The sequence below is a fragment of the Desmodus rotundus genome, chromosome 8 (assembly GCF_022682495.2).
Source record: "Desmodus rotundus isolate HL8 chromosome 8, HLdesRot8A.1, whole genome shotgun sequence".
NCBI lineage: Eukaryota > Metazoa > Chordata > Mammalia > Chiroptera > Phyllostomidae > Desmodus > Desmodus rotundus.
In genome coordinates this window covers 64,852,750-64,871,157 of record NC_071394.1, presented here as the reverse complement: position 1 = coordinate 64,871,157, position 18,408 = coordinate 64,852,750, and the positions used below count along the sequence as shown (strand labels likewise).

Here is an 18,408-nt window from a genome sequence, read left to right as displayed (position 1 = left end):
CAACGGCAAGGGGGTCCAACACCAAGGAAATACAAAATAAACATTCATCCAGACCGGTAGGAGGGGCAGAGACGGGCACCAGGGTGGAGAGGACTCACGTGGCCGTGGAAGGACTGAGACTGGCGGAGTGTGGGACAAATGGGGCAGGCAGTCCGAGCACTTGCAGACCCTGCAACCCTACTTTTGTGCAGATAAACTGAGAGGGCCGGACTCAGAGTGGCGGAGAGCGGGGCAGGCAGAGCAGTGGGTAGCACCCCGGGGCCCCACATTCGCACACAGATAAACCAGGCGAACGGCGGGGAACGAACCAGACTGCACAACCCAGGGCTCCAGCTCCGGGAAATAAAGCCTCAAACCTCTGATTGAAAACGCCCCTGGGGGTTGGGGCGGCAGCAGGAGAGACTCCCAGCCTCACGGGAGAGTTCGTTGGAGAGACCCACAGGGGCCTAGAGTGTGCACAGGCCCACCCCCTGGGGAACCAGCACCAGAGGGGCCCAGTTTGATTGTGGGTATCGGAGTGAAAGACTGAAATCCAGAGGAGAGTGAGGTGGGCGCCATTGCTCCCTCTCGGCCCCTCCCCCACATACAGCATCACAGCGCAGTGACCAGCGTTACCCCGCCCAGGTGAACACCTAAGGCTCCGCCCCTTAAAGTAACAGACATGCCAAGACAAAAAGAAGAAAAAAAAATGGCCCAAATGACAGAACATTTCAAAGCTCCAGAGAAAATACAACTAAGCAAGGAAGAGATAGCCAACCTATCGGATGCACAGTTCAAAGCACTGGTTATCAAGATGCTCACAGAATTGGTTGAATCTGTTCGAGAAGTAGATGAAGAAATGAAGCCTATGCAAATAGAAACAAAAGAAAATGTACAGGGAACCAATAGTGAAGCGAAGGAAACTGGGACTCAAATCAATGGTGTGGACCAGAAGGAAGAAACAAACATCCAACCAGAAAAGAATGAAGAAACAAGAACTCGGAAAAATGAGGAAAGGCATAGGAACCTCCAGGACATCTTGAAACATTCCAACATCTGAATTATAGGGGTGCCAGAAGGAGAAGAGGAAGAACAAAAAATTGAAAACTTATTTGAACAAATAATGAAGGAGAACTTCCCTAATATGGCAAAGGAAATAGACTTCCGGGAAGTCCAGGAAGCTCAGAGAGTCCCAAAGAAGCTGGACCCAAGGAGGAACACAGCAAGGCACATCATAATTACATTACCCAAGATTAAACGCAAGGACCTACATCCAAGATTACTGTATCCAGGAAAGCTATCATTTAGATTGGAAGGGAAGATAAAGTGCTTCTCAGATAAGGTCAAGTTAAAGAAGTTCATCATCACCAAGCCCTTATTATATGAAATGTTAAAGGGAGTTACCTAAGAAAAAGAAGATCAAAAATAGGAACAGTAAAAATGACAGCAAACTCACAGTTATTAACGACCACACCTAAAACAAAAAGAGCAAACTAGGCAAACAACTAGAACAGGAACAGAACCATAGAGATGTAGATCACACGGAGGGGTGTCAATAGGAGAGTGGGAGAGGGAGAGGGGGGGAAAGGTACAGAGAATAAGTAGCATAGATGATAGGTGGAAAATAGACAGGGGTAAGAATAGTGTAGGAAATGTAGAAGCCAAAGAACTTATAAGTATGACCCATGGACATGAACTGTAGGGGGGGAAAGTGGGAGGGAGAGGGTGGGCAGGTTGGAGTGGAGTAGGGGGGGAAATGGGACAACTGTAATAGCATAATCAATAAATATATTAAGGAACCAAGATGGCGGCGTAGGTAGACACACTGCGCCTCCTCGCACAACCAGAACTGACAGAGAATCGAACAGCAAGGGGGACCAACACCAAGGAAACAAAAAATAATCATTCATCCAGACTGGTAGGAGGGGCGGAGACGGCACTGGGGTGGAGAGGACTCTCGTGGCTGTGGCGGGACTGAGACTGGCAGAGTGTGGGACAAATGGCGCAGGCAGTCCCAGCACTAGCAGACCCTGCGGTCCCACATTTGCACAGATAAACCCAGAGGGCCGGACTCAGAGTGGCGGAGAGTGGGGCAGGCAGAGTGGCGGATAGCACATTGCGGCACCACATTCGCCCACAGATAAACCGGACGAACAGCGGGCAGAGAAGCAGACCGCTGCGCAACCCAGGGCTCCAGCTCGGGGAAATAAAGCCTCGAACCTCTGATTGAAAGCGCCCCTGGGGGTTGGGGCGGCAGGAGAGACTCCCAGCCTCACAGGAGAGGTTGTTGGAGAGACCCACAGGGGCCTAGAGTGTGCACAGGCCCACTTACTCGGGAACCAGCACCAGAGGGGCCCAGTTTGATTGTGGGTAGCGGAGTGAAAGACTGAAATCCGGAGGAGAGTGAAGCGGGCGCCATTGCTCCCTCTCGGCCCCGCCCCCACGTACAGCATCACAGAGCAGTGACCAGCATTACCCCGCCCCGGTGAACACCTAAGGCTCCACCCCTTAAAGTAACAGACGAGCCAAGACAAACAAAAAAAATGGCCCAAATGACAGAACACTTCAAAGCTCCAGAAAAAATACAACTAAGCGACGAAGAGATAGCCAACCTATCGGATGCACAGTTCAAAGCACTGGTTATCAATATGCTCACAGACTTGGTTGAATCTATTCGAAAAACAGATGAAAAAATGAAGCCTATGCTAAGAGAAACAAAGGAAAATGTACAGGGAACCAATAGTGATGAGAAGGAAACTGGGACTCAAATCAATGGTATGGACCAGAAGGAAGAAACAAACATTCAACCAGAAAAGAATGAAGAAACAAGAACTTGGAAAAATGAGGAGAGGCTTAGGAACCTCCAGGACATCTTGAAACGTTCCAACATCCGAATTATAGGGGTGCCAGAAGGAGAAGAGGAAGAACACAAAATTGAAAACTTATTTGAACAAATAATGGAGAACTTCCCCGATCTGGCAAAGGAAATAGACTTCCAGGAAGTCCAGGAAGCTCAGAGAGTCCCAAAGAAGCTGGACCCAAGGAGGAACACAACAAGACACATCATAATTACATTACCCAAGATTAAACGCAAGGACCTACGTCCAAGATTACTGTATCCAGCAAAGCTATCATTTAGAATGGAAGGGAGGATAAAGTGCTTCTCAGATAAGGTCAAGTTGAAGAGGCTCATCATCACCAAGCCCTTATTATATGAAATGTTAAAGGGAGTTACCTAAGAAAAAGATCAAAAATAGGAACAGTAAAAATGACAGCAAACTCACAGTTATTAACGACCACACATAAAACAAAAACGAGAGCAAACTAGGCAAACAACTAGAACATGAGGGTTGTCAATAAGGGAGTGGCAGGGGGAGAGGGGGGTAAAGGTACAGAGAATAAGTAGCATAGATGATAGGTGGAAAATAGACAGGGGGAGGGTAAAAATAGTGTAGGAAATGTAGAAGCCAAAGAACTTATAAGTATGACCCATGGACATGAACTATGGGGGGGGAATGTGGGAGGGAGGGGGTTGGGCAGGATGGAGTGGAGTGGGGGGGGAAATGGGACAACTGTAATAGCATAATCAATAAATATATTAAAAAAAATAAAAAAATAAAAAAAATAAAAAATAAAAACTGCCCTGAAAAAAAAAATATATATATTAAAAAAATTAAAACAAGTATAGTAATTAAAAAAAAAATCACATCTGAGTTTAAGCAAGTGGCTTCCAGTTGCTTATGTTAAGAGATTTTTTTTTTTAGATATCCTCCTCTGCCTCAGAAGCCCTGATGTTTCCCATCCCTCAAACATCATTGGCCTCATCATTAATAGAAGCAAGCCCTTCTTTTCTTCCTCCTAAACAGCTAATTACTTTTTTTTTTTTTTTCAACTGTTATTTCACAGTCTGGTTTCATTTATCATACTTATTCACAGACTTATCACATTGCAATATGTTCTGTGAAATGGGGTGGGGCTGGGGGAAAAGCCCTATGAATAAATAGGTTCGAGAAATGCCGTAGATAGTAGGTCCCATCTTGTACCATCAAAATACATATTGCCATAATGAAGTCTCTGGGAAGTCCTTTGCTTAACCTTAAAAGAGCATTTTCCAAACAATGGACTTGACTGGACAAGGGCTCCCTGTGCTTGGGCACTTCATGCCTTTAACAACCTGAAAAAGTAGTATTCTTTGGTGCATTATTTGGTAAATTCTAATGTATAATATTAGTTATTTTTTTTAATGTTACAAAATTCATATATCACACTCTTATATAAGTATTTGATTTATTTTTAACTTAAAAATTATATTGTTTTGAATTCAGGTATTTTTCCCCCCAGAAGACTCAACAGGGATGTTTTTAATCTGACCAAAAGTGGCACTAGGCTTTACCTATGACGTTCAATTTGGCTTCCAAAATAGCCAAATTAAGAAGAATTCTCAGCTCTTTTAGTGGAGAAACCTCTCCCCCATCCCCCATGCTCACCACTCATCCTCTATCTGACCGGTTCAGGACAGGACCACCCTCCTCTTAGGAGGTTGAAGCAACAGGTGAGCCAAAATGCATCCTGGATCTCTCTGCAGCTTCAATGTGGCTCCCATCCTGGAAACTTGGGGGCATAGTTGGTAAAATTCTTGGACTAGCCCTACCTGCCCAGGTGAGAAAACCTTGTCATGTAACTTGGGGAGCACTGGGAAGAGAAAAAGGCCCATGCCCGTGTTCTCCAAGGTCTATTTCCCCTGACTTGCACTGTTCTGGGGCCAAGACACCTGAGAGGCAGCTGCTGTTGGCTGAAGCCAGTCTTTGGTAAAAGGAGAATTTTATCACAAGAAAAGCATGTGTGTATGAATACATCTTTGAAAATCCCCCACAAATCTCTGCTTTAGAACTTCAGAAAAGGATGGTTTAAGTCTGAAAATAAATTCTATTGGCCAACCCATCTGCGTGCAGGGTTGGATGTGTGCTGGGATCATTTTTTCTAGCTGCAGTGGTGCAAACGGGAGTGAGTCAGAGCTGATGTTGATACCATTTCTCAGAGAGGTGGAGAATGGCATGCAGAACCAGGAGGGAGCACATGAGACTTGGGGCCCCTCTTCCTGCCTAGGGGCAGCCGCTAAAAGGCTGTGCTGCTGAAGATGGTGTTTGTGACTAGGGCATTCACTTGGGACATAGGGACCCTGTCCTGTGCCTCCCCACCATGGTGGTGTTACTGAAGGCCTCAGGGGCCTTAATATGGATGTCTGGCACCTCCTTCAGTTTCTGGTGGCATTTGCTTCAGTGGCAGCACATGGAGCAGCAGAGCAGACAGCAAGAGTGGCAGCGGTAGCAGCACTGATTCATGCAGCTGAGGGTGACCAGGGAGACCATGAGGTCCCAGGGCTTCAGCGAGCGCAAGCACAAGGGCAGGGAGTTCCAGGGTGGAGCTTACTAGGCAGGATGCATGGGTGGTGGGACTGCAGGAGCCTGAGCAACACCACCAGAAGGATCACGAGAATGAGGGGCACACCCACACCCACCAGCACTGGCCACCCAGCCAGCGAGAGGCCAAACACTGTCAGTGGGACCAGGCAGAAGATGACCAGGTAGAAGATGGCAAACCAGTGATACTTAGCTGAGGTGCTGCCCATCCCCTTGGCCAGGCAGATGGGCAGGGGGGCAAATGGGACTGGCTACCACAATAAGAAGCCTATAATGTTGAAGAAAAAGTGGCACAGGGAAATCTGGAGCGAGCTTCTCAGACTACTGCCTGGACCGGCTAAGGCAGTTATAATAGCGGTGGTGGTGGTGCCGAAGTTGGTGCCCAGCATGAGGGGATATGCCCTCTCAATGGTGACCACACCGATACCTATCAGTGGGGTCATGGTAGACGTGAACACAGAGCTTCTCTGAATGACAAAGGTCATGCCTGCCCCCACGAGGATAGCCAGGTAGTCAGTCAGCTAGGCAAAGAGAAAAGGTAAATCAGTGTTGATGGTCTTCTTGATGACAACAGGTACTTGCCCCTTGAGCACAGAGCCCAGGAACTTGACAATCATGATCAGACAGCCACACATTAGCAGCAGGGAGACCGCCAGCAGAATGACGCCAAAAACAACGTCTGCGAGGCTGGCGTCCACAAAGATGTGGTAGCATTTGGCAATATTCTCCCGGTGGGTCACGTTCTTGAGGGTCTAGGTGTGGAAACTGTCTGTCCAACAGAAGGAGGGGAAGGTGCAGTTCTCAATGGAGGGGATGGTGACATTCATCTGAGTCACACAGGTAAAAGTTTTGCACCAAATTTTGATCAGACTCTTGTTTTGAGCTGCTTCATCATTCATTGCAATTTGGCTGATGACCTTTTTTATCCATCTGGATGATTTTCCTTGTAAGGGGATCCATGATGACTTTCAGAAATGCCAGGGCATCTTCTCTGATTTTTAGGTGGAAGGACTCCACGATCAGGTTCGTCAGGACCTCCAGGTAATGGGTGGTGACCTCCACCAGCAGCAGCACCAGCACGGAGAGACATTTGAAGAAGTCGTGGACGGTGGCCCTGGCAAAAGCCCTTTCAAACAGTCCAGTCTCCTGTCCTCATGAGCACCAGGAAGGTGTTGGTGATCAAGGCCCCAGAGTTGGCTCCCATGACAATGGGGATGACAGCCCGCACCATCAGCAGTCAGGTGGCCACCATGCTGACGACTAATGGATATGAAGTTACTAGAACTCTGCACCATAGTGGTCACCACCAACCTCGCCATGGGGTTGGACGTAATAGAGTTCTTGCTGAAGAAGTTCACGGCCATTTTTCCTCCAACCAGCTGGAAGGCACTGCTGAGAACATCCAAGGAGCACATGAACAAGTAGAGGAATCCTAGAAGCAGAATGAACTTCCCAATCCCTTGGAAGACACACAGAATCTTCCCTTTGGTGTCTTTCTCTGATCACTTGATCCCCTGGGGCTTAAGTTCAGGCAGGTCCCAGGGTCATCCAAGTCCATGGGCTCCTTTGTGGGCTCCTCAATCAGGGCCATGGTGGAGTGTAATGGCAGAAATTCAATCTTGGTCAGAATGTTCCCAGTGTCATTTTTGCTGATCTACTTGTCTTTTCCAGCCCTGGTGGTCCCGTTTATGTATTTACTGGGGTTGGGCTGGGTGTTTTCCACCTCTGGCCAAGGAGCCACGGTCTGGAAAGGAAGCAATCAGGAAGAGCTGTTTTCTGAGAAGGAAGGTACCAGGCCTTATACAGGGTAAGCCAAGATATAGCCTGAATTCAGATATACTTAAAACTTAATAGCTTTACCATGATTTCTTCTCTTCTCCAAAGAGTTCCCATTTAAAAGTTCTTTTCTATCTTGATGGCAGAGATCTCAGGGCCTGTTTTGCTACAGTGGTAGTTTGTGTGGTCATTAGATGAACTAATGATGAAAAATTCACCAGCAGAAATTATAAATAACATTATTATGCTGAGAATTCTATTTCTATGAGAAAGTATGAACTAAGCAAAATGAAATACTATAGGAAGGAAAGTCATTATTTTTTATTATTTTAAGTTTAGGGAAATGTCACAGAAGAAAGATTTATAATTAGAAAAGGTTTTTATACTAACAAAACTTATTAAATGACCTCAAAGGTCACTTAATATAATGTCACATGAACTGCAGAGCTAGGGAAGAACTAATGGCTTTTTGAGGCTAATCATTAAATTTCATTATCTCCAAGTATTAGAAATATCTCTTTTCTAGTAAAGAAAAACGGGCCCACATACAACTCCAATCAACTAGTTCTATTTCTGCAAGATATACATTTTTTAAAAATATGATTCTTTTACTTGGTTTGCAAATTTCTCTTTAAACTTGTTACAAAATAGGTTTTAAAAATATTTGAAGTGCTTTATTTCTCTTTTTCCTGGAAATTTCTTGATGTTAGAATGCTTCAGTTGTCACATAGAATAGAATTATAAACCATATTGGAAATAACAAAGAACTTAGGAACATCAAGAACAGCCTTATTACCTTAAAGAAAGGGAAACCCAACTTCTGAAAGAAAGGTTAAGGAAATTTTTACTTTTTAACAGAATCATGTATCAATAATAACAGAACTGGGGAATAAAATGAAGATATTCTGACTCCTGGCTTATGATTCATTCTACTATTTGAAAAGTGATTTATAAACTATTCACAATTTTATACAAAAATTAGCTTTTTACTACACAATTAACCTTAAAGCTACTGAACACACATAATATGGGACCTCATTTGTAGGTCTAGAGAAGTGAATAGGGTCAACAGAGAGTGGTTGATTACAAAAAGCCACAAAAGACAGGAGGCAAGAGTGGATGTTGCACTCTGGAGTGTGAAGTATGCAGGTCCATGGGCAGGCTGGAAATTCAAACAAGATTTTTCCACTACAGTGTTGAAGGAGAATTTCTTCTCTGGGAAATCTCAGATTTTATTGTCCAGGCCTTCAGCTGATTTGATGAGGCCCACCATGTTAGCAAGAGCAATCTTCCTCTTTTTTTTTTTTTTTTTTTGGATCTCGACAAAGTCAGAATTAAGTTACAATGTTGTCCAAAGTTGAAAGAGCATGTATATATAGGAGGGCAGTGTAAATGTTTGACTTGCGAATGACTTCAGCAGTCCAAATGACTTTTAAGGAAGAGGAGACAGAAGTACTTTCCTGAGGCTATGGGACAAGGCACAGTTCATTGTAGGGTGCTGCTTTGAGTTCCAACTACAGCCAGAGCATCCTGCCTGGGCCCCTGCCTCTGCACCACCCTTACGAAGCTGACTCAGGTCCAGTCTCACATTCGCGCCTCCTCAGAGTCATTTTAATCATATCACATTGGCTTTATGTTTTCATTGAATTTATTGATAGGTATCTAATTTTGATCTATTATATTTTATAAGGATGAATGTGATTATTTGAAATTCAGTACAAAAACCTACATAACAGCAAGATAAATAAGGCAATGTTGGTCAAGCAACCTCCATGCACTAATCACTACCTCAGTCCTTTTCACCAATCACATAGATCTCCAGAACTCCCAGAAACAGAGGTATCACTCTCCTTTGAAAGGTAAGAAAGCAGAAAATACTTTGTCCACATTTTTTTCAGAAGGAAACAATTAAGTATGGAGGAATCTTCAGGTCAGCTTGGTTCTTCCTGTCTCTATTGACTTCTGGAAGCTGCCTCGGTTTAAAGCTGCTGTTAACCATACTTATTGTTCAAGTAACTCCCTCATGGGGCCATCACTCTGGAGTGTGTCTGAGCTAGAATAATTTAAGACACATCTCAGATGCCCTTAAAAAGCTGGCCGCTCTCAGAATCCCATCCCATCCTGTGAGGTTATCTTGAAGAAGCGTCACATTTGCAGACTATCAGCTCCAGACAACACCATGACGGTGTTAAAGCCTCTGTATTTTCTTTCTGCTTAAATACACACATTGCAATGCACACATTGGAAAAGCAAACATTTATGCAAAAATAAAGTTTTTGAGTTTCTTCTGTGTCCCTGGCTGCAGTTCTTGGGAAGGTAATTAATTCTTTTGCTGAAAGATAGGTAGGACAGGGCATTAGGGCTCCATGATCATGCCTGAGACCGCAGACCAAGTTTCTATTGAATTCTAAATCTGGCAGGCATGGTCTCAAACCATGTTTGTCTTCCTTCCTGGCTTTTGCCTGAAAGAGTCAGTTCCTCTGCTCATATTAATCATCCCTCTTTCTTTCTCTCTCTCTCTCTCTCTGACATATAATTATTTAAATCTTCCTTTACATGGGAAGGTGAGTAGGCCATGCTGTGATGAGCTGGTCACAGCAGTTCTGAGACTGAAGTTAGTGGTGTTGGTGTGTGAGCATTGTCTCCATGGAAAATTGCCTAACTTCTTTTAATCTTTGTTCATCTATAAAATAAGGAGGATAGTAATTGTAGTTAATTCTTAGGGTTTTGGTAAAAACGTAACTGCTTATTACAGTGCCTGACACAGAGTAAATCTAGAATAAATTATTAGTTGAAATTATTTACCCAGAAATTTATATCAATTCAGAAACCAGAGCACTTATATCCTAAGCACTTTATAGTTATTTACTGAGAACTTGCTAACATTAAGGGTATAATATAGACAAAAACCCATAGAAAATATAGAAAATATGTATATTTCTCCTACCTGCATTTCTTTAAATGCAATCTAAAAACTTAGGTATGCCAGTTAAAAGCATGTATGTATGCATTTTGATTCAACAATGTGACCAAAGTAAAGCACTAAATGTATAGATTTAGAACTCATATAGTTATAAATATATGTTAATCAGCTTAATATTTTTCCTACAATTCACTAATCAGACTAGAAAATAGATATAGAAAAAGTTGGTGTTTCATAGGCATAAAGTGGTATGGTCTCTATTAGCCTGTCTTGACTTGACAGGCTATTACATCTTGACTTGAAAATAATATTAATGCTTTACTATCAATATCAACAAAGCTCCTCTTGTCTTTCGGGTAATTCCATAACTGAATGCTTTCATCTGTTGCCTACCAGCAACAAAAGTTATTTCATATAATAAGATGATATGCATACCTCCCTGGGTCTAGTTGAACTATGCGACCTGGACATGGAGGTTTTCCATGTCTTCCCATTGTCTTACAAGAGAGCCCTATCTGATGCTTTTCCAAGAAGGGCCTCCAGCACTCTATTTGTGGTTCTCTTCCATTTGCTCTTCATGCTTATCTTGCTCTGGCCATACTCTGTCATTTCCTGGCCTCTCTCTTTGCTAGTGTATTTATTCTCTCATGTTTAGAATTTCTATTCCCTCCTCTCCATCTGTGCAATCCATGACATGCATGAGGCCCATCCAGTCTCACCCCCTTTTGGAGGATGGCCCTTTCTGCTGAATGTGTTTCCCTCTCTGCTCTGAGCCAGCAGGGTTAATGTCCATTCTTGCACAATGGGGCTGCACAGGGATGGAGCCCACTGAGCATTGGTTGTGGGTTGTGTGGACAATGACCCATGCAGTTGCTGACAGAGATGCATCCCCTTCCCACTTCTGCAGGGCCTTTACATCCTTGTGGGACAGTGTAGAGGGACAAGGGATAAAAGTCTTTGCTCAGAGGAACAGTTAGGGCTGAAAAAGCAAAAAGACCAATGTATACAATATATTTGTACAATGGCTTCCGACAGACTGAGCTTACTCCCTTTGCACAGCAGCATCTTTGGGTGAACTGTGGGCCACTCTGCTCAGTATGGTTGGTTATCCGGCCATCCCTGGCCCTGGCCTTGGCCCAGGGCCAGGTCTGTCTGTGAGCAGCGTGCACAAACAGGGTGCAGAGCAAGTCGAGGGAAAATGATGTGCTGCTGGCTCAGCAGAGAAGGGTTTGTACACATCTGTCCGCTTGCTTCCCATGGGGAGACTGAGTCCCAAGGCCACCAAAGCTGCCCATGTGGGTGGCTGTCACTGTTGGTGCCCAGGGAGCAGAGGAGGATACACTTGGTGACAGGGAAAGCTGAAGTTACCTCCAGTCAGTTACTGGGGAGTCCAGTCCAATGAGGACATGATTGGACCCATCTCAGAAATCCCCAGTAGGAAAAAGAAAATGCCACATCTAATGTCTGCATTTAGTTTTAAAAGGAGCAACACTTGATGTGATGTAAAAAAAAATCACATCAAGCCCTGGCTGGTGTGGCTCAGTGGATTGAATGCCAGCCTGTGAACCAAAGGGTCATGGGTTTAATTCTCAGCCAGGGCACATGCCTGGGCTGCAGGCTAGGTCCTCAGTGGAGGGTGCACAAAAGGTGACTACACATTGATGTTTCCCTCTTTCCCTCCTTTCCCTCTATGTAAAAATAAATAAATAAAATCTTTTAAAAAATCACATCAGGATATTTGGACACAGGTAAGCCTTATAGTGGCTTCCTTTCTGGTCATTTGGAGGGTGAGACCAGGAAGGCAGAGAGTAGAGAGAAAGAGCAGATGCAGCTGTCCCCACCTGGTACCCCATAGCCTTGGGATGAGGCAAGGATGATTGAAATCTCCTGCACTATCTGCTCACCTGCTGACAAAGCCTGTGCAGGGGCACAAAGTAGAAGGCTTATCCATATTTTTAATGAAAAGTCATTGAAAATTTTAAAATGCCAAAATTCTGAAGGCTTAAGAAGACAGTGGCAATAATGAGACAGGAAAAATTAAAGCATGTGAAGGAGCAGAGAAGACCCACTAACAGTGATGACCCCCTTGGGACTGTCATTTCACTGAGGGAGTGAGGGTCACAAGGAAGGAGCAGGGTCCCCAACCCTGGGACAGGTACTTCCTGTTTTGGGATAGAGAGTATTTTCAGAGTGCTGTTCTACTCACCTGTGTGTAAAATGCAAAAGCAATACCAGAGAATGAGAGCTGTATTTTTTTTCCCTACTGAATGTAATAAAATCTGTAGTAGTTTTGCTTACATTGTGGCAGATCAGAGAACATGGTGCTTCTATTACTGTGTCCACAGAAAATTAGCTGAGGAACAGGTAAAGATGAAACTGGGGTGGGGGGGTGGGCAATATTTTCAGAATAAAAAACGAGAGTTTTCACTCCTCCTGAAAGAGAAACTACAACAAGTGAAATACTTTGAAATTATAAATAATTTCCTTATTCTAAAAATGACTGCTGACAGGAAATTAGAAAATCTAAGAAGGCTCAGTAATGAGGATACTTAAAACCAATAAAAAGCTAAGTTCAAGGAAGTCAGACTTTGTTTTCACTATGAAAGAGAAATTACTTTAATGGGAGACTGGGGAGGCTGAGTTTAAGACCACAGAATAAAATGGAATTTTAGGAAATGAGTGTGTTTCCCACATTGGCACATCAGTGCAGTTTCTGACCTGAACTAACAGAACAAGACTCAGTTTTGTGAAAGCATGTTTCTGGGGACATAATGGCTTGTACACTCATAATGGGCTTCTGACTTTGAAACTTCTGTACCATTGTTTCTTCTGAGATGTCCCCTCACATCCTTTCTATGTCCCATTCTGTTCTCTCTCCCATCTTCTGTAAACTCATTATGACTTCTCCCACAGAGGGTTGTCTCCTCTGAGCTCAGAACACGGACCATCTGTGACATCTACTTGGTGGTTAGGGTTCACTTCATTGCACCATTAGTCAGTTTTGAAAGTGCTTGTCCAGTGTCCTTCCATTTATGGTGCCCATCTGTACCTCGGTGGCTTAGAGCCAGAGAGAAACAGTTTCAGTGATGCTTGTGGGAAACTGTGAGACTTAGATAAGACAGTGAATGTGGGTAAGAACTGGGACGGATCTGAGGCACTGAACCTGCCCACTGAGAATGGCTGTCATTCTATTGTACAAGCACCAACGTTGAGCACATTCTGGGCTTGGCCCTGCATGAGCACTTGACAGACAAGACCTCCTTTAGTGCTCACAGTGACCCCAGGATGTAAAGACCTCATTTCTGGACAGAAACTCTCCTCCCCACCCCAGTCATGGAAACCACTCAGTGTTGTTATTTCCCAGTTGACATTGGAACTTTGGGGGCCTGCTCTCATCTTCAACTTCTTAGCTTTCTTGAGACTGAATTGCATTCACTCAGAAGTGGCCAGCAAAGTCTGCCCCTTCCATGGCCCTGTTGTTGGAGTGAACATCTGACATCTGGGAAGAAAAAGGAACGAGAATTATTATCTTTTCTGTTGAATCTCCCCTCATGAGACTGTGTCCCAGTTCCTTCCAATGCTGTAGGAAAGGGTGCTGGTGGGAGATTTAACTCTTACCATCATCAGATTCTCTTGTGTTGGGCAGAGAAAAGAAGGGAAATAGATCTTTTTCCATATTTTTCCTGTAAAGGTCTTTCTGTCCATAGTGGATAAGATTTTGAGCTTTAGCGTCAGACTGTTTGGCTTTAAATCCCCCTTGTTTTAATAGCTATTTAACATTTTTATGTAAAATAAGAATGATTACTGCCATCGAACTGGTTCTTACAAGGATTGAATGAATAATTACATGTGAAGAATTCAGAACAGGGCCTGACATATAGCATGCAAAGCTTTAGATCTGGATGGGAAGATGGCGGCGAGATGGGTGGGAGCAGAGTAAACTTCCTTTCAACACCAGTGAAACACCTAGCTGATCTGAGGAGCAGAGCGAACAGCCAACGGTATTCCAGCATATATGAAGATCAGAGACCAAAGATAGAGGACACTGAAAGATCTGACAGTAAGAAGAATGCTTAAGGACAATAAGGTCCCTGGGACCTGCGCGAGGATCAGGGCGGCTGAAGCCCCAGCCCGGGTGCAGGGGCTGCTGCAGGATTCTTGGGAGAGAGCCATGCTGAGTTGTGTGAGCAGCCAGGTGCTTGTTTGGACCAGGGGAGCTTGAATAGGAAGAATTCCTCAAAAAGAAAAAGAAAATAGAGGCACTCAGCGGCTAGTGAGAGAACTCTCCACAGCAGCCACGGCCTCTGGCGCCCCTCCCCACTCAGCTCCTGGAGGGTGAACATGGGATAAGCAGCCCTGGCGCTCACCTGAAGCCCGGTTCCGTGCACCCAGATTAGCGGACTGGGGGCCCACACCTGAAACCTCGGGTGGGTGTGCACCCGGAGCAGAGGCTAGCTGCCCCACGCACAGGCCCAAGGCAGCAGACCAGCCAGCTGCGTGACTCAGGCCGAGAGCGGTGGACCACCCCACTGTGAGGAACCCAGGCCCAAATGGCAGATCAGCTGATCAGCGGCCTGGCTGCCTGCCTGCAACCACACCTAAAAGCACTGGTTCTGAACAACTCCCATCTAGTCCCTGCACACAGAGCCCTGCAGGGCCTACTGGATCTCTTGAAGGAATGCAGAACGCCCAGCAGAGGGGAGCTGCAGGGTTAGGGGAGACTGCATTCCCCGGAAAGACTTGACCCAGTAGGGGGCTGAACTACCCCTTAGGAGCACCAAGAGCCCCTAGCATCTAAGAGAGCAAAGAGCAAGAAGGGGGAGTGTGAGTTGCCCCTACTTGGTGCAACTCAAGGACAGCACAGCTGGTGAACTAAAGGCCTAGTGGGGAGCAGAAGGACCCTGAGGAACTGGACTGCAGGCTGAACAACAGCGAAGACTGTGGCTCAGGAAGGAAGAAAAGTGAAACCAATCCCTCCAACCACCCCCTCCCATTTCACGGACAGGAAGACCAGCAGAAGTAAACTGACCAATTTAAAGCCAGCAGAAGACTATTTTTTCTTTCCTCCTTTCCCCCTGGATTCCTTCTTCCTTTCTGTCCTTCTTTCTTTTTCTATTCCTTTTTCCTTCCATCCTTTACCTTCTTTACTCCTACTTCCTGCCTTCTTTTATTGTTTTATTTTAATTTTTGTTAAAATTCCTTCTTCTTATCTTTCCTCCAATTTTTTTTTATTCCTTCTTCTTTCCATTCCCTTTCTATTCCCTTTCTCCTACCTTCCCTTCTCCTTTTTCCTCCCCCTTCTTCCTCTTTTTCCCACAGGTGAGACAATGAAACCTGGAGTGCTGAAGAGACCAGAGTTAGACTGTGTTAGACCCATAAAAGTAAGCTCAAAGCCGGTGAGCAGAAGAGATTAAGGAGACGGCACCATTGAATCCAACTGGCATTCTACCATAGAAGTTCATACCATAAACCCAGGGAGTCAGAACAGATCAATTTAAGAAGCAGAGGCTAACAAAAAGAGTCTCACAAACAATGGGAAGACAAAGAAACAATCGCCAAATGAAAGGAAAGGAGGAAGGCTCAGAAAGAATGCTAACTGAAAAAGAGGCAAGTCAATTATCAGATACTGAGTTCAAAGCAATGGTTATCAGGAAGCTCACTGAGCTAACAGAGAACTACCAGAAACTACAGGGAAACTACAATGAACTCACTGCAAACTACATCAACATGAAAAAGGAAATAGAAACTATCAACAAGAGCCAAGAGGAAATGAAGAATACAATTTCAGAATTGAAGAAAACAGTAGAAGGAATCAAAAGCAGACTTGATGAAGCAGAGGATCTGATCAGCAAGCTGGAGGACAAAGTAGAAAAATACACCCAGAATGAGCAAGAAAAGGAAAAGAGGCTCAGAAAGAATGAAGAGGGATTAAGGGAAATGAAGGACAACATGAAACTTAACAATATCCGTATAATAGGAATACCAGAAGGACAAGAAGAAGAGCAAGGGATAGAAAACCTGTTTGAAAAAGTAATGATGGAAAATTTCCCTAACCTGATGAGAGAAAAAGTCACCCAAATCGAGGAAACACAGAGAATCCCAAGCAAGAGGAACCCAAAGAGTCCCACTGCAAGGCACATCATAATTAAAATGGCAAAATTCCAAGACAAAGAGAGGATCTCAAAGGTAGCAAGGGAGAAACAGGAAGTAACATACAAGGGAGCCCCAATAAGGTTAGCAACTGACTTCTCAATGGAAATGCTCCAAGACAGAAGAGAATGGCAAAAAACATTCCAAGTAATGAGAACCACAGTACTGCAACCAAGACTACTTTAACCAGCAAGGCTCTCAATCAAGATAGAAGGCCAAATAAAGAGTTTCCCAGACAAAAGAAGTCTAAAACAATACACCTCCACCAAACTAGCTCTGCAAGAGATGCTAAAGGGATTGCTTTAAGGAAAGGAAGGAAAAGAGAAAGAGAGAGGAACACAGGTATGAAAAAATGGCAATGAATAGCTACCTATCGATAATAACCTTAAATGTAAATGGATTAAATGCTCCAATCAAAAGACATAGAATAGCTGAATGGACAAGAAAACATGACCCACACTATGCTGCCTACAAGAGACCCACCTCAGGAAAAAAGACTTACACAGACTGAAAGTGAAGGGCTGCAAACACATTTTCCAAGCAATCATAAAGGAAAAAAAAGCAGGGGTAGCAATACTCATATCAGACAAAATAGATTTCAAAAGAAGGGCCATAAAGAGAGACCCAGAAGGTCAATCATAATATTCAAAGGAAGAATCCACCAAGAAGACATAAACATTGTAAATATATACGCACACAACATAGGAGCAATAAAATACATAAAGAAAATCTTGGAGTAGTTCAAGAAAGATATTGACAGCAACACAATTATAGTAGGGGACTTTAACACCCCACTGTTTAAAATGGACAGGTCTTCCAAACAAAATATCAAGACGGATATTGTGTCACTTAACAATACCCTAGGTGAAATGGACTTCACTGATACATATAGAGTTTTTCATCCCAAAGAAGCAAAATACACATTCTTTTCAAGTGTAGATGGAACATTTTCAAAGATAGAGCACATGATAGAACACAAAGCAAGCCTCAACAAATTCAAGAAAATTCAAATCATATCAAGCATTTTCTCTGACAACAAGGGACTGAAACTAGAAACAAACCGCCACCCTCAAAAACCCCAAAACACTCAAAATCATGGAGACTGAAGAGCATGCTATTAAAGAATGAATGCGTCAAGAACAAGATTAGGAAAGAAATCAAAAAGGTTCTGGAAGCAAATGAAAATGAACTCACAACAACCCAAATCCTATGGGACACAGCAAAGGCAGTCCTGAGAGGGAAGTTCATAGCATTACTGGCCTACCTTAAAAAGATAGAAACATTTCAAACAAACAACCTAACCCTACGCCTACAAGAACTGGAGGAACAACAACAAAGACAGTCCAGAGCAAGCAGAAGGAAGGAAATAACCAAGATCAGAGCAGAACTAAAAGACATAGAGACTAAAAGCACAATTGTAAGGATCAATGAATCCAGGAGCTGGTTCTTTGAAAAGATAAACAAAATCGACAAGACTTTAAGTGGGCTCATCAAGAAAAAAAGAGAGAGGATCCAAATAAACACAATTAGAAAAGAAAGAGGAGAGATTACAACTGATACCACAGAAATACAAAGGATTGTAAGAAATGACTACGAAGAACTGTATGCCAAGAAATTTGAAAACCTAGATGAAATGGACACATTTCTAGAAAAATATAATCTTCCAAAACTGAATGAAGAAGAAGCAGAAAACCTGAACAGACCAATAACAGCAGACAAAATTGAAGCAGTCATCAAAAAACTCCCAACACACAAAAGCCCTGGACCAGATGGATTCACAGGAGAAATCTACAAAGCATTTAAGGAAGATCTAACCCCTATCCTTCACAGACTATTCAAAAAAATGCAAACTGATGGAAGACTCCCAAACTCTTTTTATGAAGCCAGCATCAATCTAATCCCAAAACCAGATAAAGACACAACGAAGAAAGAAAACTTCAGGCCAATATCGCTGATGAACATAGATGCTAAAATCCTGAACAAAATATTGGCAAACCGTATCCAATAATACATTAAAAAGATCATACACCATGACCAAGTGGGATTCATCCCAGGGATGCAAGGATGGTACAATATTCGCAAATCAATAAACATAATACATCACATCAAAACAGCAAATATAAAAATCACATGGTCATATCAATAGATGCGGAAAAAGCA

At 43.6% G+C, this 18,408-nt stretch overlaps 1 pseudogene; it reads right to left on the bottom strand.

The window, feature by feature from the left end:
- Nucleotides 1-5,094: 5,094 nt before the first annotated feature.
- LOC112320808 (sodium-dependent phosphate transport protein 2B pseudogene) overlaps nt 5,095-18,408 on the bottom strand; it is a 101,495-nt pseudogene continuing 88,181 nt past the window's right edge.